Here is a 21573-nt window from a genome sequence, read left to right as displayed (position 1 = left end):
ATCACCTGATGACATCATCAGGACACTAAAGTGGAAGAAGAGAAACATCACCTGATGACATCATCAGGACACTAAAGTGAGGGAAGACAAGTCTCACACCATCAGGACACCAAGTGACCACCACTATAGTCAGAGAAGACAAGCCATGCATCAAATAAAGACATCATGAAACTTAAGTGAGAGAAGACCGGTGACGCAGCACATTACATATTGTAATCTGGTAATAAAATACAACACTGGCAAGAGCAGCAGTAAGGGATGAGGAGGTAGGCGTAGTGATGATGGTGCGGGCAGAGGCCGCGGCCTGGGCGGAGTGAAAGTGCCTGCTGCTGAGGGAGAGTGAGAACGCCGCTTATCCAGGATCCCTGGCCTCCTCTCCCAGTAAGCAGGGGCACGTGGTACATCACTACGGGATCCACAGCAGTGCGAACAGGTGATGAGGTGGATGGCGGACTAGTGATCTCCCTGTGTGACACCAAAAACAGCTACATCTAAACGTTGTAGAGAGTATACTGATACAGATTTTTTTCAATTTTAATTTGTTGGGGAACTCTCCTGTGGCGGCCTGCTACCCATGTGCACGTCCTCAACCTCCAAAAGATTTCAATGTCAATTTCAAATTCAATTAAAAAATTTTAAGTCACCCCAGGCTCTCGTGCACTATTATAGGAAGGGTCACCACCTGGCCCTCACCCACAATTATAAGGAAGGTCACCACCAGGCTCTCGCCCACAATTATAAGGAAGGTCACCACCAGCCTCTCGCCCACAATTATAAGGAAGGTCACCACCAGGCTCTCGCCCACAATTATAAGGAGGGTCACCACCAGGCCCTCACCCACAATTATAAGGAAGGTCACCACCAGGCTCTCGCCCACAATTATAAGGAGGGTGACCACCAGGCTCTCGCCCACAATTATAAGGAAGGTCACCACCAGCCTCTCGCCCACAATTATAAGGAAGGTCACCACCAGGCCCTCACCCACAATTATAAGGAAGGTCACCACCAGGCTCTCGCCCACAATTATAAGGAGGGTAACCACCAGGCTCTCGCCCACAATTATAAGGAAGGTCACCACCAGGCTCTCGCCCACAATTATAAGGAGGGTCACCACCAGGCCCTCACCCACAATTATAAGGAAGGTCACCACCAGGCTCTCGCCCACAATTATAAGGAGGGTAACCACCAGGCTCTCGCCCACAATTATAAGGAAGGTCATCACCAGGCTCTCGCCCACAATTATAAGGAGGGTAACCACCAGGCTCTCGCCCACAATTATAAGGAAGGTCACCACCAGGCTCTCACCCAAAATTATAGGAAGGGTCACCACCAGGCTCTCACCCACAACTATAAGATGGGTAGCCGGCAGGCTATCCCCCACAACTATAAGAAGGGTCACCACCAGGCCCTTGCTTACCATTATAAAGAGGGTCACCACCAGGCTCTCGCCCACAATTATAAGGAGGGTCACCACCAGGCCCTTGCTTACCATTATAAGGAGGGTCACCACCAGGCTCTCGCCCACAATTATAAGGAGGGTCACCACCAGGCCCTCGCTTACCAAGGAAGGTCGCCACCAGGCTCTCGTCCCAAAACTGTAAGAAAGGTCATACCAGACTCTCAACCCCAATTATAAGGAAGGTCACCACCAGGCCTATTATAAGGAGGGTCACAAAACCCTGCCCTCTTTACAAAACTGGCGTGGTGAGACGTTGTTACATTTTGTGCCAATATGGCGCGTGTCCAGATTTGTTACTTTAAGGCAAACGGAAATATTCCTAAACTTTAAAATAACCCGCTCCTATGATCAGTCGCTGATCCACAAAGCAGTTGCAGTTCTGGCAACAACCACATTTCTTCCGGTTTCGGAGCTTTGTACTGCAGCAGAATCCACAACCGCATAACTAAATTTCCAAGTTATTACCCACAATCCCCCGGCTTTGTGATTAAGGGGACGGAAGATTGGTTTGTCTTTATGAGTAATTTTTTCTTTTTTTTTTTATACATAAAATTGCAAATATAATTGTCTGTGACAGGGTCAAGTTCTGTTCCAATCAGTCTGTTCTACAAAGAGTCTGTGATGGCAACAAAATACAAAATTTCCTGGTGGCATCGGAAAGAATCTCACCGCCGCCAGACAGAAGACGGAAAATGTAACCTTGTCAAATAATTAGCGGATGGAAATCAGCAGAAATGCAGAAAAAATAAAAAATAAAAAAAAAATAATAATAAATAAAAATACTATTTGCTAGACAAGTATAAAGAAGCCAAACCGAATACACAAGACACAACCCTCACAAATAGTATTGAGCGGAGCTGCCGAACTGTTTGGGTTTGGCAACGTTCTCCAAACTCAAACGTTCGCTATCTGGAGAAGTGATTCTGCCCATGGGAATCCTGTAAAACATAGACACAACTACAGGCCATAGGCTACATTCATGTTTTTACTCAGAAGCTCCTTTATCCAAAAAAATGTTCCGGTAAGCAAATAAAATCTACCAAACTAGGGCTCTGTTCACATTGAGGGTAGCGTCACGTGGGACAGAACGGGTGCAGATTCTACCTGTGGATTTTTGTGGATTCCCAGTGGTTATTAAAACCACTTATTTTTGTCACTGAAGCCTTAGGGTCAAATTCCTTCAAATTCAATGGAAATTTTAGTGAAAAGGATGCACACGGATGGACAAGATCTGCCTGACATCAGGGCCTTGAGGCGTTGTTCTTAAAAGTAAAGGAAACCAAAAGACAAATGTGAACAGAAACTTAGAAGTTAACATAGCCCCTGACAGCTATATATTTCTAATATAGAGTAAAAAGAAAATTGAGAAAATAAGAGCCTTAAAGGGGATGTATCCTCAGAAAACCATGTTTTTATGTTAAACATATATTTTTTTAAACAATTTTTGGTGATATTTTCTATAATTTTACTGTATATAAAAGAATCCCGAAATCTTGCAGTTCCGACAACAGATGAAGCTCACAGCTCTGTCCCTCTCCCTTTCCCATGGAATGACCTCTTCAAAAGGTCAAAGAGTATGCCTAGTAACCTTTACTATTAATGTCAATGGTACAGCACATGCCTATTGTTGTCTAAGGCTACGTTCACACGTAGCAAAACTAGCGGAATTGTCCACCGCAGAATGCTGTTAGCCTCCCTCTCATAATGGGAGTCTATGGTAGGCCTCAGACGCGGCCAAATCATGGTGCAGGTAATTTATTATCTGGAGCAGCGGGGGTTAATGGGGCCGGCACTTACATACTGGCAGCAGGATGACAAACCCGCAGCCAGTATGGAATCACAGTGGAATTCACAGAGGAGGGATCCGCTGCGGATTTAGTTGCAAGTTCGCAGCGTTAAATTTGCTGCGGATACACCCGTGTGAATTTACCCTTAAAGGGGAATATTTGGGACTTCTGGTGGCGGCTTGTTCTCTAACTAAACTGATTAGTATCCACACAAAATTTCCATAAAAAAAAAAAAAATCATAAAAAAAAAAAAAAAAATTGGCAAACTCCCAGCGAATTATAAATTTTAGTAAATTGCCTTAATCTTGTAAAGCGGAGACTTGTTGACATTTCCAGAGTAATCACAAGGTTCTCATTAAGCGATGTTTACCGGTACTTTTTGAAAAATTTAAAAAAAAAGAAAAAAAAAAAAAAATTCTTTTCCCTGCTGTCCCCTTTTCTTGCCAATGTGAAGTGGATGCTGCGGTCGTCGGCCATAAACACCTTCGATCTATCAATATTCCAAGAGCCAAAATAATCTGGGATTTCTCTGAGCGGATCCCATTACATTTCCATGCCGGGGAGGCGCAGCGGCTTGTGCAGAACATGTTTGAGAGTCCTGGTCCTCGGCCAAGTTTACACATATTCCAAATTTAACATTTTTATTTTCCATGACAAATTTTGTATATTAATCCCGAGTGCAGCACAATGAAGCCTTTGAAACGCCAACGCAAAGCACTCGATGGATCTATTTTTGTCCTGTAATTGTTCTGAGCCTGTGCCACCTAGGACGTTACTGTAAAGAGGGAAGAGAAGGCAGAACGCAGACCCGGCAGCCCCCGGGGCCACTATGAGCCGACTTATTCCCAGGTTCGTACTGTGATAGGATAAAAAATTTGGAAAGGAAGTTTTTGTTAAACTTCTGCCAAGGTCAGGGCGAATTCTAGGTCACTTATCTCGCATATGTTCAATCATAGAGATGTGCAGCTGATGATGATACTTATCAGAAGTGTCCAGGAGGCGGGATCTCCTCGTTAGGTGCCCTTCTGTATTGACAGCTTCCCCACCCTCTCCTCAGCTGTGGTTGAGAATAAAGCGACTAGCAGAGGAGGGTCTGAGGAAGCTTCCAATACAGAGAGCTCAGGGCAGCTAATGCTAAGAGGCCGCCTTATGGACATCTGCCATGCAGAAAACTGGCTAAACTGCAAGAAGTCAAATTAAATTAAATGAATCCCTTAAAATAAAATATTTAAAACGTTATATAAGGGCTAGTGTTTAGTGTTTATTCTCGCTACCGTACACAGCATGTCAGTACAGGAGCGTGAATATTTAAACAGTTCTGGAGTTCCTGGCATCATCATACATTATATGGCTGGAAGCTCCAAAATGGTTTATGGGTACTTTTACAGTAAAATAAACAATAAAACAGCCATACTTACCTGTCAGCAGTCCCCCTGATGCCCTTCAGCGCCAACTCTGGTTCCTTGCTCAGTGACAGCCCACTCAGCCAATCATTGGCTGCAATGGGACAGCACACTGATTGGCTGAGCGGGCTGTCAATGAGCAGGAGATGGAAGCAGGCGCTGGAGGGCATCAAGAAAAGTGCAGACAGGGAAGTATGGCGGCTGCTTTTTTTTTTTTTACTATAGCAGCTGCACAACATCTTAGGTTTTACAAGACACATTAGAACTCAATGACATCATACCGCCAGAGTTCTAATGCGTCTTTACATTTCACATTTTTGTATATTTTGTTTAAACTTCCCTTCAAGGGAAGAAATAGACAAAAATTCAAAACAAACAAACAAAAAAAAAAGGTTAAATAGGCACCCGCTGTTGGCATGTGGTTAAATGCTCAAGTCTCCCATTGATTTAAATGGGGGTTAGTTACTCAAGCATTTAAAAATACGTATGCACACAGTGATGTAAAAGAGAGGTAAAAGAGAGGACAATGATATATGAAAAAACCTCTATACACTATATGAACACTGTGCTATACATGTACCATACTATTTTTTTTAAGGCACCGAATTCTCTGCATGCCTTGCAGCAGTTAGTATGTATGGTGCTGTCCACATCACAAGTATCTTCCACTAAGTCCAACCCTAAAGCCTAAAATAAGCTAAAATTCTACTATAAAATAAGGAATTCCCTGATTTGTTTATGTTTAAAAAATGTACGTTTCTCAATACAATTAAAAGGAGCAGTTCACCCAAAAGTTTTCTGCCCATTTCAGGTACTGTCCAGAGAAATAGCAAATCCCCATAGAAAACCTCTCCTGCTCCACCACTTCCTGCAGGATATACAGCAGCTCATAAGTACTGGAAGACTTGAGATTTTTTTTTTTTTTAATAGCAGTAAATTACAAATCTCTGGCACCAGTTGATTTGAACAGACATTTTTGTGAACTACCACTTTTTTCAAACACAATTTTTTTTGTGTGTCTCTGTAGAGCAGAAATCCTGCAACCTGCGGCCCTCCAGTTGTTGCAGATATACAACATAATAAATATATATATATATTTATTACACTCACCGGCCACTTTATTAGGTACACCATGCTAGTAACGGGTTGGACCCCCTTTTGCCTTCAGAACTGCCTCAATTCTTGGTGGCATAGATACAACAAGGTGCTGGAAGCTTCCTCAGAGATTTTGGTCCATATTGACATGATGGCATCACACAGTTGCCGCAGATTTGTCGGCTGCACATCCATGATGCCAATCTCCCGTTCCACCACATCCCAAAGATGCTCTATTGGATTGAGATCTGGTGACTGTGGAGGCCATTGGAGTACAGTGACCTCATTGTCATGTTCAAGAAACCAGTCTGAGATGATTCTAGCTTTATGACATGGTGCATTATCCTACTGAAAGTAGCCATCAGATGTTGGGTACATTGTGGTCATAAAGGGATGGACATGGTCAGCAACAATACTCAGGTAGGCTGTGGCATTGCAACGATGCTCAATTGGTACCAAGGGGCCCAAAGAGTGCCAAGAAAATATTCCCCACACCATGACACCACCACCACCAGCCTGAACCGTTGATACAAGGCAGGATGGATCCATGCTTTCATGTTGTTGACGCCAAATTCTGACCCTACCATCCGAATGTCGCAGCAGAAATCGAGACCCATCAGACCAGGCAACGTTTTTCCAATCGTCTACTGTCCAATTTCGATGAGCTTGTGCAAATTGTAGCCTCAGTTTCCTGTTCTTAGCTGAGCGGAGTGGCCCCCGGTGTGGTCTTCTGCTGCTGTAGCCCATCTGCCTCAGAGTTGGCCGTACTGTGCGTTCAGAGATGCTCTTCTGCCTACCTTGGTTGTAACGGTTGGCTATTTGAGTCACTGTTGCCTTTCTATCAGCTCGAACCAGTCTGCCCATTCTCCTCTGGCATCAACAAGGCATTTCCACCCACAGAACTGCCGCTCACTAGATGTTTTTTCTTTTTCGGACCATTTTCTGTAAACCCTAGAGATGGTTGTGCGTGAAAATCCCAGTAGATCAGCAGTTTCTGAAATACTCAGACCAGCCCTTCTCGCACCAACAACCATGCCACGTTCAAAGGCCTCAAATCACCTTTCTTCCCCATACTGATGCTCGGTTTGAACTGCAGGAGATTGTCTTCACCATGTCTACATGCCTAAATGCACTGAGTTGCCGCCATGTGATTGGCTGATTAGAAATTAAGTGGTAACGTGCAGTTGGACAGGTGTACCTAATAAAGTGGCCGGTGAGTGTATATATATATTATATATATATATATATATATATATATATATATATATATATATATATATATATATATATATATGTATACACGCACACACACAAACGCACATTTTTCTTATGGTATGTATATAGCATTTTTGTTGGTATTTCGGTTTATTTTATAGCTCGGCGCGGCTGTTTTGCGCCGCTCGTAGAGATCGGATGAGAATTTATTGGAGTGTTATTCTCCTGAAATTGTTTTCCATAGAATCACAGTGAATGATTTATTTCCTTGGGATTGAGCTGACGCGGTGAGAGCCGAGGGATCGTCTTATTTCTCTGACGATGGGAACAACAAAAAAAATCTATTTGTGAAGGATTTAAGGAATAAGAGGAATTCTGGAGGAAGCCATAAAACTGTCTTGTTGTCTCTTTATCAGTCGGAGGAAGCGGCCGTCTACAATCTAATAAGTCAGACGTGAACGTTTCATATCGAGGAGGAATTCCAATAAAACCCCAGCGTAAAAATCCCAATAAAAACTGCAACGCTGTGGAGAAAAATTATAGAAATGCATTAAAAATCTGCTCGATCGGGTTTGGAATTTCTAAATGCTGAAAAACAGAGAACGTCTTTGTTCATTGAACGTCCTCACTTCTAAAGAATTTCTCCAGAAAGAAGAAAAAAAATAATCAATAAGCAATAACATTAACCCATGAAAACATCAGCCTAATTCCCAGGGCCCGGACCCCATAGCCCTGTCATGTGTCTCCCCAGACCCCAAAGCCCTGTGATCGCCGGAGGCCTAATCCCATAGCCCTATGATGTGTCCCCCGGACCTTATAGTCCTGTGATGTGTCCCCCGGGACCTCATAGCCCTGTGATATGTCCCCCGGACCCCATAGCCCTATGATATGTCCCCCGGACCCCATAGCCCTGTGATGTGTCCCCCAGAATCCCATAGCCCTATGATGTGTCCCCCGGACCTCATAGTCCTGTGATGTGTCCCCCGGGACCTCATAGCCCTGTGATGTGTCCCCCCGGACTTTATAACCCCGTGATGTGTCCCCCCGCACCCCATAGCCCTGTGATATGTCCCCCGGACCCCATAGCCCTATGATATGTCCCCCGGACCCCATAGCCCTGTGATGTGTCCCCCCGGACCCCATAGCCAAGTGATGTGTCCCCAGGACCCCATAGCCCTGTGATATGTCCCCCGGACCCCATAGCCCTGTGATATGTCCCCCGGACCCCATAGCCAAGTGATGTGTCCCCAGGACCCCATAGCCCTGTGATATGTCCCCCGGACCCCATAGCCCTGTGATATGTCCCCCGGACCCCATAGCCCTGTGATATGTCCCCCGGGACCCCATAGCCCTGTGATATGTCCCCCCAGACCCCATAGCCAAGTGATGTGTCCCCCGGACCTCATAGCCCTGTGATGTGTCCCCCCGGACCCCATAGCCAAGTGATGTGTCCCCAGGACCCCATAGCCCTGTGATGTGCCTTCCCACCTGCAGTCTGAACCACATAGCCCTGTAATGTGTCCCCCCGGACCCCATAGCCCTGTGATGTGTTTCCTTGGACCTAGGGTTGAGCGATGTGGCCAAAAAATAAAATCTCGATTTTTTTTTTTTTTAGAAATCTGGACGATTCTCGATTTAAATCTATTTAAATTTTATTTTGCTAAATAAACAATTTTTCTCACAGCGTCAGATACTATTTTAATGATGTTTGAGACAACAACTGTATTGCTTCCCAGTGTAACAGTGCTCCCCTGTGACTGAGGGGGACTGACAGGGACTGGGGCAGCTGGGGATGACTGACAGGGACTGGGGCAGCTGGGGATGACTGACGGGGACTGGGGCAGCTGGGGATGACTGAGGGGGACTGGAAATGACTGAGGGAGAGCTGGGGGTGACAGAGGGTGGACTGGAGATGACTGGGGGACTGGAGATGATTGGGGCAGCTGGGGGTGACTGGAGATGACTGGAGATGACTGGTGCAGCTGGGGGTGACTGGAAGGGGACCGAGGGGGGGCTGAAGGTGACTGAGGGGAGGCTGGGGGTGACTGGAGCAGGAGTGCACATAGCCCTCCTTCTCTCACCCCAGCACAGCGTCCGGCTCCCCTGTCAGGCACAGTTAGAGCTCCCCGGTCTCTGGAGGAGACAGCAGGGACTGCAGCATAGTGTGATTCCTGGAGCTGTACAGCGGGATCTGACCCCGCTGTACAGCTCCAGGACCGGCAGCGACACTATCACCCTGCAGTCCCTGCTGTCTCCTCCAGACACTGGGGAGCTCTAACTGTGGCTGAAAGGGGAGCAGGACGCTGTGCTGGAAGCCGCCCGTGCCGCATCACTTCGGACTGCCCGCCCGTTGCCTCACTCCAGCGCTCGCCAGCCCCATACTGCCCCTCTCCGGACTGTCCGGAACCCATAGTTTTGTGATGTGTCCCCGGGGCCCGGACCCCATATCCCTGTGATGTGTACAATGGTAAGGTAGTTGATATTTGTCAGTAACATCCACATGACGCCAGGACACAAGGTCTCCAGGAGAACATTGCCCATCACACTGCCCCCGCCATCATGTCTTCTCCCCATCCTGGTTCCATCTCTTCCTCAGGTAAGTGACACAATCGGCCGTCCACATGATGGAGAATATGACCCATCAGACCAGACGTCTTCTATTGCTCTAGGTCTGATACCCCTTGTAGACACTATCGGGGGGTGGACAGAGATCACATGGGCTCTGACCGGTCTGCGGGGCCCCATACACAGCAATCTGCCATGTCCTGTGTGATCTCACTCCTTTCTATCATAGACAGCAGGGAGTTTTTCAGCAGTTTGCTTTACAGCAGCAAGATTAGTCAATTAAATTAACCAAAATAGCCGGATTCAGATTTGTGAAGATTACATTTTTTTTTTTTATTATAGATTTGTTTTTCTAATCTTATGGAAAGAAATCTGCTTGGTGGATAATTCTCTGTTCTCCCTTATACCGGCTATGAGTTGCGGACACACGACACACTGGACAGGAGCCCTCCCCGTCTATGGCGGCTGCCGCGATAGAGACGTCTGGAGATTTCATTTTCTCTTGTTTGTTTGGTAAACAATGAAATGATGAGACGGGAGGTGAGGTGATCCGGACTCCGCACCTCATTGGCCAGAATAGCGGGGCGAGCCGTCTCATCACCGGTCACTTATAGGGCACCATGAGTAACAGCCACAGGGCGGGGGGCAATTCTGTAACTTTACCGCCCTTTAGAGTAAGGGTGGTATTATACGGGACGATTTTTAGGAGTTTAATGATAAACCATCTCAAACGACCGCTATGACGAACGATCTTAAAGGGGTTATCCAGCGCTACAAAAACATGGCTACTTTCCCCCGACTGTTGTCTCCAGTTTGGGTGGGGTTTTGAAACTCAGTTCCATTGAAGTAAATGGAGCCTAATTGCAAACTGCACCTGACTTGGAGACAACAGTAGGGGGAAAAGTGGCCATGTTTTTGTAGCGCTGGATAACCCCTTTAATCGTTCACCCTATTACACAGGGTGATGATCGTTACTTACGGTCGTTCTTGCGCTCGTCCTTTCCTGGCTGAGAGACTAGGGAATGAGCCAATGACGCGTTATTATACTGAACTATGTTCGAACGATTTGTGAACGATTAACAGTCCAGATTCTATCAAGCGATCAACGATTTGTTGGTCGTTTAATCGTTGCCTGCTATTACACGTAACGATTATTGTTCAAATCCAAAAGATATAACGATTTTTTGAACGCTTATCATCCCATGTAATACGGCCCCTTAGTCAGGAGTCCCATCTTGGTCAACTAGCAGCAATAAGGGTGTCACATGATAATCTGTAACACAATTTCTTAAAGGGATTGTCAAGTACTGCAAAAAGGGGGCTGCTTGCATCCAAAAAGCTGTCCCCCCTAATGTCAGGTAAGGTATGAACGCTCAACTCCCATGTTCATGTGTGTGGGGGAAGAGAGAAGCTGCTGACAGTTTTGTCCCCCTCCAGACCCCTCTGCAGACGCTTATCTCCCCAGAAAATAAAAGGATCAGGCATGTAGAAATCCAACTGTCTGATCCTTTTTTCCTCTAAGATCCGGTGTTGGAGAAGACTTTGGCAATATAATAAATGGTCAGGCACAGGTTAGGCTGAGATCCCTCAAATACATGCGGCCACCCTAAGGCCATAACTGCACGAGTGGCCGACACTGACCAATGTGCGCTGTCCGTCTACAGAAGAGGCAGACCCTGTGCGCTGTCTGTCTACAGAAGAGGCAGACCCTGTGCGCTCGTCGTCTACAGAAGAGGCCGACCCTGTGCGCTCTCCGTCTACAGAAGAGGCCGACCCTGTGCGCTGTCCGTCTACAGAAGAGGCCGACCCTGTGCGCTCTCGGTCTACAGAAGAGGCCGACCCTGTGCGCTCGTCGTCTACAGAAGAGGCCGACCCTGTGCGCTCTCCGTCTACAGAAGAGGCCGACCCTGTGCGCTCTCCATCTACAGAAGAGGCCGACCCTGGACCCACCATGTCTACAGAAGAGGGCTGTGGGCCCTCTATTGAACAGGCCAGCCCCATGTGCTCTCCATCTACAGAACTGGCTGGACCACCCTTCACCTGTTGCAACACTACAACTTCCAGTGTGCACACTGGAAGTTGTAATTTTGCAACAGCTGGAAAGCAACATGTTGTCAACCATAGAAGTCAGAGAGGCCAGCTACGCCTCTACCTGTGGCCCGGGCTGCTACCTTCCAGCGTTCGCAGCTTTCTAAGTGACGTCTCGGCACGCTGACATTTCTGAATAACTCCGGGCGACAACTTTTCCAGAGAAAAGTTTTTTTTACAAAGAATTTAGAGAATTTATAAAGAGAAAAAGCAATTATTTTTACACAAAAATTTTAATCAGGTGTCAGAAGAAAGGCAACATTTACCGACAACCCAGATCGGTCTAAATTACCGCAAATGTTTTTCTCCTCGGCCCAAGTTGTCCTAAACCCAAAATTCACATCTACTTCTGAAATACTCTGTGCTGCCAGAGTGTCAGACTCTTACCTCCAACTCACATAACTGCCCCTGAGACAGCCCATACATAACCAGCAAAATTCTCTCCTAAAATGCTCTGCGCTGCTGGGAAACTAAACTCTTTCCACCACGTCTGGGATTTACTACCCATCACATATACAGCCCTCTCCTCACACCAGCTGATGGGTCACCTCCTGAAACACTTTGTGCTGCGGTCGGCGTGTCTACTATACTGTCCGCAGAGATGTCAGCTCTGCTGTGTGACAAGGGGAGATGACTGAGAAGTCGCTAAACGCTTTCACTGATGATGCGGGGGACACAGCGGTGGCCGTGAAACCAACAACTATTATATCAGCACAAGGATTTGTAAGGGCTTTACTACCACAAGTCTAATGTATAGTGCAGGGCTGAGGGGCGGAGCATCACTTCCACTGAACCGTGTCATGCCCCCCCCCCCCCCCGAGACTGCGCTAGACGTTACATGTATTCTCATCACTAGGTCAAAAGCTAAAGTGAGACTTCCTGTTGTGTCTGTGATGATAAGGAGGAGACTGCAGTAAAGTGATCTGTACAGAATTACAGCGACGGGCGACACAGGTAGATAGACGATACAGGTAATATAAGACAATAGCACCTCCAGGCATGATGGGAACTGTGGTATTGAAACAGCAAGAGGAGACTTTAAGTTGTGCACCACAGCATTACAGCAACCGTCTTGGACCATAGGCAACAACAGACAGGACCCGTCCCATTCAGATGAATGAGGCTTCTGGGCATGCTCAGTGACCTTTATAGAAGTCAATACCAAGGTGTGAACAGCAGCTATTGCCATCTATATAAACTACTGATGAAGCAGAACAATACAATAATTTTTGGCGACACTACTCAGATGCAAAACAATAAGCCCACAGCGCTATCAGCAACAGGATTAAAATTTTCAGACACTTTAATAAAATCAGACTCAAAAAGTTTACATTTCAGAAAAGCTCGTCTCAACTAAATACACATTTACCCCCTAAAATTAAAACACACACAAACAAAAGCATAATCACTTTCACACATAGAAATTATATGTATATGTCTGATGCAGGACAACATGACCATTGGTGGCGCTATTACTAGCAGATACACAGCGAGCTCTGGATGAGCAGGCAGCTGCACATTGTCAACTTTTAAGATTTAAAGTGTCGCTGTTGTTTAAATTTTTAGTCCAGGCGATTTTAAGAAACTTTGTAATTGGGTTTAATAGCCGAAAAATACCTTTTTATCATGAAAAGGCAATTTGAAGCTCTCCCCCCTGTCTTCATGGTTCTCTTATGGAGAGGGGAGGGGTGGAGGGAGATGAGGCACCAAAACAAGACAACAAAGAGTTAATCTACAGCTACATCACCGGCTATCTCCTCTGAAGTCAGCACTGACCTCTCTGACCTCTAAATACCGGCTTTCACACAGGTCCCAATGTGTAATCCTTTGTTCTCTGCTGGCGACTAATCTCCCCCCTCCCCTCTCCATAGATTACACAGGGCCCGACTGATGTAAGAGAGTCAAGATTTCCTGATAATGAGCAGTGGATGAGAGCATATTTGCCTAATCACTCCAATTACAAAATTTCTTAAGATCACCTGGACTATTGATTTCTGCAAAAAAAAAACAAAAAAAAACGACAGTGACACTAACTTTTAATAGAAAGAAACAATTGTCACTCGGGCACAGACTGAAGTACAGGGAGCAGCCATGTCTAACAACCTAAAGGCTAAAATTTTAATCAAAGTAAAAAAACAAATGTGAGTTGGATACAGAAAAACATAAACTGTACTGTAAGGGGTATTCCAAGAGGATAGAGGACAAGTAAGAGATCGAGGTGGGTCCGACGTCCTTATTGGCCCCCGGCTCCTTTGTTTTGAATAGAGCAACGGGTACAACACGTGACCCACAGCTCTATTCATTCCTGTGGAGCTGTCGGAAAGAACCAAGTACTGTACTCATCTTTCTACGGTGTCTCCATAGAGAATGAATGGAGCCGCCAGAGAGAGCACTATACCCATATGCAGATTGGACCCCTCAAGGTCCTGTGGATAGGGAACAAGTAATTTTATCTCGGAATACCCCCTTAATGCTTAATGTAGAATAATACAACAATTGTCAGTGCACTATTCACAACTAGCTCCAACACGGTATAAATTGTCACTTGGACACAGGCTGTAGAGGTATCAGAGTGTCTAATGCAGTGATTTTCAACCTTTTTTGAGCCGCGGCACACTTTTTATACTTAAAAAATCCCGGGGCACACCACCAACCAAAATGACACTAAAACAGTACATATTATACATATAGTTAATAATATAGATTCTAAATGTATTTATACTCACTCAGTGTGAAACCTGGGCCTGTTTTCTTCTCCCCCCTGTGCTTCTCTCCTGTGCTTCTCTCCCCTACTTCTCTCCTGTGCTTCTCTCCACCATACTTCTCCCCCCTTCTTCTCTCCTGTGCTTCTCTCCACCATACTTCTCCCCCCTTCTTCTCTCCTGTGCTTCTCTCCACCATACTTCTCCCCCCTGCTTCTCTCCTGTGCTTCTCTCCCCCCTGCTTCTCTCCTGTGCTTCTCTCCACCATACTTCTCCCCCCTTCTTCCCCCCTTCTTCTCTCCTGTGCTTCTCTCCACCATACTTCTCCCCCCTGTTTCTCTCCTGTGCTTCTCTCCCCCATGTTTCTCTCCTGTGCTTTTCTCCACCATACTTCTCTCCCCCCTGCTTCTCCCCCATCCCCAGGTTTCTCTCCCCAGTTGTTTTCTCCTGTTTCACAGGGGCACCATAGTTTGGGGAACTTTCCCCGTGGCACACCCGACCATGTGTCGCGGCACACTAGTTGAAAATCACTGGTCTAATGGGTCAGTTATAAGTCTAGAACTGTAAAAAATAGATGTAAGCCCATATAGGTTGCTATGAGGGAATATATGGAGGTATGGGAGTGTTTTAGAAAAAAATACTATAATTCTCTCATTTTCTTATTTAGGGAAATTCCATACACAAAATGTGAACATAGCCTTAGGGGGATCTGAATAACTTTAGAATAAATTATTTCAAGAATTTCAAGTTGTTTTTTTTAAGCTGTAGAAAAAAAAATCATTGCGTCAACAATAAGAAGAAAACAGACCCAAAAATATCCTTAGGAAAATCTCCAGGCGTAACGTTTGGTTTGACTGTGGATTTCACCTCTATAAATTAAAGGGGGGAAATCAGTAAATTCTGTAATAAAAAATGACGGACTGACAACTATATAATTTGTGATTGTGGCAGAAACAAAGTAGTCACTAAGGGAAGTGGAACAGGTCTGCTGCAAAACTACAACTTTCATCATGCTGGGAATTGTAGTTCTGGAGAGACACAGGTTGTCAGGACATGATGGGAGTGGTAGATCTGCAAATACACAAAGGGCCAGAATTTTAGGTATCATGGGAGCTGTAATTTTGCAACAGCTGTAAAGCAACAAATTAAGGCATTATGGGAGCTGTAATTTTGCAACAGCTGTAAAGCAACAAATTGTTAAGGCATTATGGGAGCTATAATTTTGCAACAGCTGTAAAGCAACAGGTTGTTAAGGCATTAGGCAAAGGTTGTTAATGCACAATGGGAGCTGTAATTTTGCAACAGCTGTAAAGCAACAAATTAAGGCATTATGGGAGCTGTAATTTTGAAACAGCTGGAAAGCAACAAATTGTTAAGGAATATGGGAGCTGTAATTTTGCAACAGCTGGGAAGCAACAAATTGTTAAGGCATTATGGGAGCTGTAATTTTGCAACAGGTGGAAAGCAACAGGTTAAGGCACAATGGGAGCTGTAATTTTGCAACAGCTGGAAAGCAACAAATTGTTAAGGCATTGTGGGAGCTGTAATTTTGCAACAGGTGGAAAGCAACAGGTTAAGGCACAATGGGAGCTGTAATTTTGCAACAGCTGGAAAGCAACAAATTGTTAAGGAATTATGGGAGCTGTAATTTTGCAACAGCTGTAAAGCAACAAATTAAGGCATTATGGGAGCTGTAATTTTGAAACAGCTGGAAAGCAACAAATTGTTAAGGAATATGGGAGCTGTAATTTTGCAACAGCTGGGAAGCAACAAATTGTTAAGGCATTATGGGAGCTGTAATTTTGCAACAGGTGGAAAGCAACAGGTTAAGGCACAATGGGAGCTGTAATTTTGCAACAGCTGGAAAGCAACAATTGTTAAGGCATTGTGGGAGCTGTAATTTTGCAACAGGTGGAAAGCAACAGGTTAAGGCATTATGGGAGCTGTAATTTTGCAACAGCTGGAAAGCAACAAATTGTTAAGGAATTATGGGAGCTGTAATTTTGCAACAGCTGGAAAGCAACAGGTTGTTAAGGCACAATGGGAGCTGTAATTTTGCAACAGCTAGAAAGCAACAAATTGTTAAGGCATTATGGGAGCTGTAGTTCTGCAACAGCTGGAAAGCAATAGTGTGGGGATCACTGTTGTATAGAGTAATAAGTATAATGTGTGGCCTTACATATGTGCTGATTCAGTCACTTATCTCTGTATCTCTGGAGTGTGGGAGCCGCATTCTTATCTAATTCTCAGATCCTGATCACTAGTGGCGCTCTGTGCTGGGTGGCTGATCTTGTGGAGGGAGACATGTCACTTCTTTAGGGTGATAGCGTAATACGCCGGCCCATAGAATGGTGTCTATGGAGCTAGCGGAAAGGCGTGCGGACAGACAGCGGAATTCCGCGGACATTATCCGCGAGAATTCCTCAGTATGAACCCATCCTAAGGTAATGTCCGTGGAATTCCGCCGGCTGTACGCGCTCACGGACGCGCTGTCTGTCCGCGCTCACGGACGCGCGCCTTTCGCCATCTCCATAGACACCATTCTATGGGCCGGCTGATTCCGCATTCCGCCGAAAGAAGTAACAGGTCAGATCTTTCGGCGAATAGCAGAATACGCAGGCCCATAGAATGGTGTCTATGGAGCCAGCAGAAAGGCGCACGGACGTGCGCGGACAGACAGCGGAATTCCGCGGACATTATCTGTGAGAATTCCTCAGTATGAACCCACCCTAAATGTATAAATGTTCTCTCCATTTAAAAAAACATCCAGAAGTGAGACGTGATTGGTCAGGGCCGTCACATGTCCCCTACTAATGGATGCCTCATAGGAAGAGTATCGTGAAAAACCTATCAGTATAGATACAAAGAACCACAGCACAAACTCTAAAACCGACAAAAACATCACAAAAATTATCAAAGCACAAAACATCTGCTTTAAAGAAAGCCATTTCCCCCAACAATTAATTTAATTAGATTTGAACAAGAAACAATAAGACCCCCCCCCTCCCATACCCCCCACCGTGATTGACGGCAAATCAATGTCTCCAGATAAAGCGCGGCAGTGGCAGATGGCGTCCCGGAGGAGCGGTTACCACCACAGGTGACCACCGCTTCATTTACATTCTGTACCCAGCACTGAAAATAGGTGTAAAAAAAAAAAAAAAAAAAAAAAAAAAACACCAAATTTTTTTTTTTTTTGGTCATGAAGTTTCCAAAAAGTTGAACCGCACGAATTCAATTGTGAAAAGATTTAAAGAATTCTAAGGATGGGGGATTACTGGATGTAGAACCAGGTAGGAATTAAAAGGTAAAAAAAAAAACACAGGATATTTGCCGACTCAAATCCAACAAATTCCTCCATCCATCAGCCACAACCATTGTCCCATGATAGGGCGCTGGTCACACACAGGATGACTTATCCAGACTGACCGGCTGGCAACTCCCATCCCACAACATTTACGGATAGAAAACTGCAAATAAGTTTTTTTTCCCAGCCATTTGTGTCCTTATAAAAAAAAAAAAAAGAGAAAGATTTGAAAAGTTAAAAAAAAAAGACCAAATGGAAGAAAAAAGTAGCTGAAATTTCCATCAGTTTTTAGCACCTAAAACATCTATTCCAAAACTAACCAAAGGAAGGAGTCTGCCCCCCCCCGGCAGCGCGGCCCTGGTCACACCGCCGTTCTTCACACGACCTCCGTTATAATTTACTGTTCTATAATCGGAGTCGTCCCCGCTGGTTTATAAACTGTTTAACATTCATAAAATTTAAATTCAAAATTGATTAAAAAAAAAAAATCCATCTGCTCCGACCAAATCAATCAATTAAAGTATAATTCAATATGGCAGAAGGGGGGGGGGGGGGGGGGGGGGGGGGGCTGACAACATGGCGGAGAAGAATTTTCAAACAAAAAAAAAAAATTTGATCTCATTCCGACATAATTCTCCACTCACACTTCATCAGCCCAAAAATTGGGAATTTTTTTTTTTTTCAAAATTATAAAAAAAAACAAAACAACAAAATCTGAATATATGAATATATAAAATGAAAAGCCACAAACTGAGCACAATCCTTGTCTGAGATTTGAATAATTCCCCCCCCCCTCCTGGGTGTTGCCCTCCGCCGGTCCCCGACCACCACCGCCGCCGCTCCGGCTCTGCTACATCAGGATCTATGATAATTTCTCAGCATTTCATCTTTGCAGAAATAATTGAAATTTGCTATTTGTCCTCCCTGCAGAGCCCCCACCTGTGCCTGAGGGGCTGACACCCACCAGGGAGAGGACAGAGAGAAAAATAATAAAAATAAAAATAAAAAAATAGAAAGATTTCTGGATAATTTGTGGGGAGAATGAAAGGAGCTGGATGAAGGGCTGGAGGATGAGGAAGGGTCTGCAGACCCCCAGCACTGCACATCCCCCTCCTCATCATGCCCCCCAAAAAAGAAGAAATCAGAAAATCAGAGGAAATGAAAGTTTTGGGATTTTTTATTGGAAATAATTGTTTATTTTGTGTGAATTTGTGCGTTTGGGGCGTCCGCCTGCAGGTGGCGCTGCTCTAATGAAAAAAATCAGAAAAAAAATTGGAAAAAAAAATTGAGAGAGAAATGTGAGGCCTGATCCGGGGAGCGAGGAGGGGCCCCCGGGGGTGCAGAGGCGGTGAGGGGCCCCAGCACACCGCATGCAGCACATCACACATACAACACCCAGAAACAAGAGCGGTGCAAAATGTATAAAATGTGAAGAGCCGAATGATCGGTGGCGGGGGGGCGAGGGGGGTGGTCGGGGGCGCTGATCGGTATCACAGGGGGCCATTGTCTTCCCTGCAGAGACCCCCGGGTGTGCGGGGGGAGGTGACAGCACCCCGGTATCTGCAGGAGGGGGTGCAGAGTGGAGCCCCCCCGGCACAGGACGGTGGGGCCCCGGGGGGGGGAGGAGGAGGAGGAGCAGGGGCCCCGGTCGGGGTGGTCGGGGGCCCGGGCTCTTACCTTGCTGGGGGCGGGCGGCTCTCCTGGCCGGCTGGATGCGATCAGTCCCCGGCTCCCTGGCAGCCTCGGCCCGGGAGAGTTGAGCGGATCGGCTGAAGGGGGAGGAGGAAGAGCAGGAGGAGGAGGAAGAGCAGGAGGAGGAGGAGGCTGAGCGGGATAGAGAGACACCGGCACCGCACACCACTGCCCCACCGGAGGGCTGACACATGGCGGGGGGACGGTGTATGGCGGGGGGATATGGGTGATGTACAGTGTATGGGGATATGGGTGATGTACAGTGTATGGGGATATGGGTGATGTACAGTGTGTGGGTGATGGTAATGTACAGTATATGGGTGATGGTAATGTACAGTGTATGGGTGATGGGTAATGTACAGTATATGGGTGATGGTAATGTACAGTGTGTGGGTGATGGTAATGTACAGTGTATGGGTGATGGTAATGTACAGTGTATGGGTGATGGTAATGTACAGTGTATGGGTGATGTACAGTATATGGGTGATGGTAATGTACAGTATATGGGTGATGGTAATGTACAGTGTATGGGTGATGGTAATGTACAGTGTATGGTGATGGTAATGTACAGTGTATGGGTGATGGTAATGTACAGCGTATGGGTGATGGTAATGTACAGTATATGGGTGATGGTAATGTACAGTGTATGGGTGATGGTAATGTACAGTGTATGGGTGATGTACAGTATATGGGTGATGGTAATGTACAGTATATGGGTGATGGTAATGTACAGTGTATGGGTGATGGTAATGTACAGTATATGGGTGATGGTAATGTACAGTGTATGGGTGATGGTAATGTACAGTGTATGGGTGATGGTAATGTACAGCGTATGGGTGATGGTAATGTACAGCGTATGGGTGATGGTAATGTACAGTGTATGGGTGATGGTAATGTACAGCGTATGGGTGATGGTAATGTACAGCGTATGGGTGATGGTAATGTACAGTGTATGGGTGATGGTAATGTACAGTGTATGGGTGATGGTAATGTACAGCGTATGGGTGATGGTAATGTACAGTATATGGGTGATGGTAATGTACAGTGTATGGGTGATGGTAATGTACAGTGTATGGGTGATGTACAGTATATGGGTGATGGTAATGTACAGTATATGGGTGATGGTAATGTACAGTGTATGGGTGATGGTAATGTACAGTATATGGGTGATGGTAATGTACAGTGTATGGGTGATGGTAATGTACAGCGTATGGGTGATGGTAATGTACAGCGTATGGGTGATGGTAATGTACAGCGTATGGGTGATGGTAATGTACAGTGTATGGTGATGGTAATGTACAGTGTATGGGTGATGGTAATGTACAGTGTATGGGTGATGGTAATGTACAGCGTATGGGTGATGGTAATGTACAGTATATGGGTGATGGTAATGTACAGTGTATGGGTGATGGTAATGTACAGTGTATGGGTGATGTACAGTATATGGGTGATGGTAATGTACAGTATATGGGTGATGGTAATGTACAGTGTATGGGTGATGGTAATGTACAGTGTATGGGTGATGGTAATGTACAGTGTATGGGTGATGGTAATGTACAGCGTATGGGTGATGGTAATGTACAGTGTATGGTGATGGTAATGTACAGTGTATGGGTGATGGTAATGTACAGCGTATGGGTGATGGTAATGTACAGCGTATGGGTGATGGTAATGTACAGCGTATGGGTGATGGTAATGTACAGCGTATGGGTGATGGTAATGTACAGCGTATGGGTGATGGTAATGTACAGCGTATGGGTGATGGTAATGTACAGTATTTGGGTGATGGTAATGTACAGTATATGGGTGATGGTAATGTACAGTATATGGGTGATGGTAATGTACAGTATATGGGTGATGGTAATGTACAGTATATGGGTGATGGTAATGTACAGTATATGGGTGATGGTAATGTACAGTATATGGTGATGGTAATGTACAGTATATGGGTGATGGTAATGTACAGTATATGGGTGATGGTAATGTACAGTATATGGGTGATGGTAATGTACAGTATATGGGTGATGGTAATGTACAGTATATGGCTGGGTTCACACACAGTATATTTCAGGCTGTATTTGGTCCTCATGTCAGGTCCTCATTGCAACCAAAACCAGGAGTGGATTAAAGACACAGAAAGGCTATGATCACATAATGTTGAAATTGAGTAGATGGCCATTATATAACGGTAAATAACGGCCATTATTTCAATATAACAGCCGTTGTTTTAAAATAACAGCAAATATTTGCCATTAAATGC

The 21573-nt window shown here is 45.4% G+C and overlaps 1 protein-coding gene across 11 annotated transcripts in view; it reads right to left on the bottom strand.

The window, feature by feature from the left end:
- ZNF618 (zinc finger protein 618) overlaps positions 1-21573 on the bottom strand; it is an 86821-nt gene that overhangs the window by 53549 nt on the left and 11699 nt on the right. For 5 of the 11 annotated variants that reach the window (XR_011358621.1, XM_069942658.1, XM_069942665.1 and 2 more), the window contains exon 1: positions 19299-19390. The exons of the other annotated variants lie outside the window; for them this stretch is intronic. The gene's annotated coding sequence lies outside the window, so the exon portion shown is untranslated. Of the gene's footprint in view, positions 1-19298; positions 19391-21573 lie in introns of those variants that run through there. 11 annotated transcript variants of the gene reach the window in all.

The sequence above is a fragment of the Dendropsophus ebraccatus genome, chromosome 10 (genome assembly GCF_027789765.1).
Source record: "Dendropsophus ebraccatus isolate aDenEbr1 chromosome 10, aDenEbr1.pat, whole genome shotgun sequence".
Lineage (NCBI taxonomy): Eukaryota > Metazoa > Chordata > Amphibia > Anura > Hylidae > Dendropsophus > Dendropsophus ebraccatus.
This window is presented reverse-complemented; position numbering and strand designations above follow the sequence as displayed.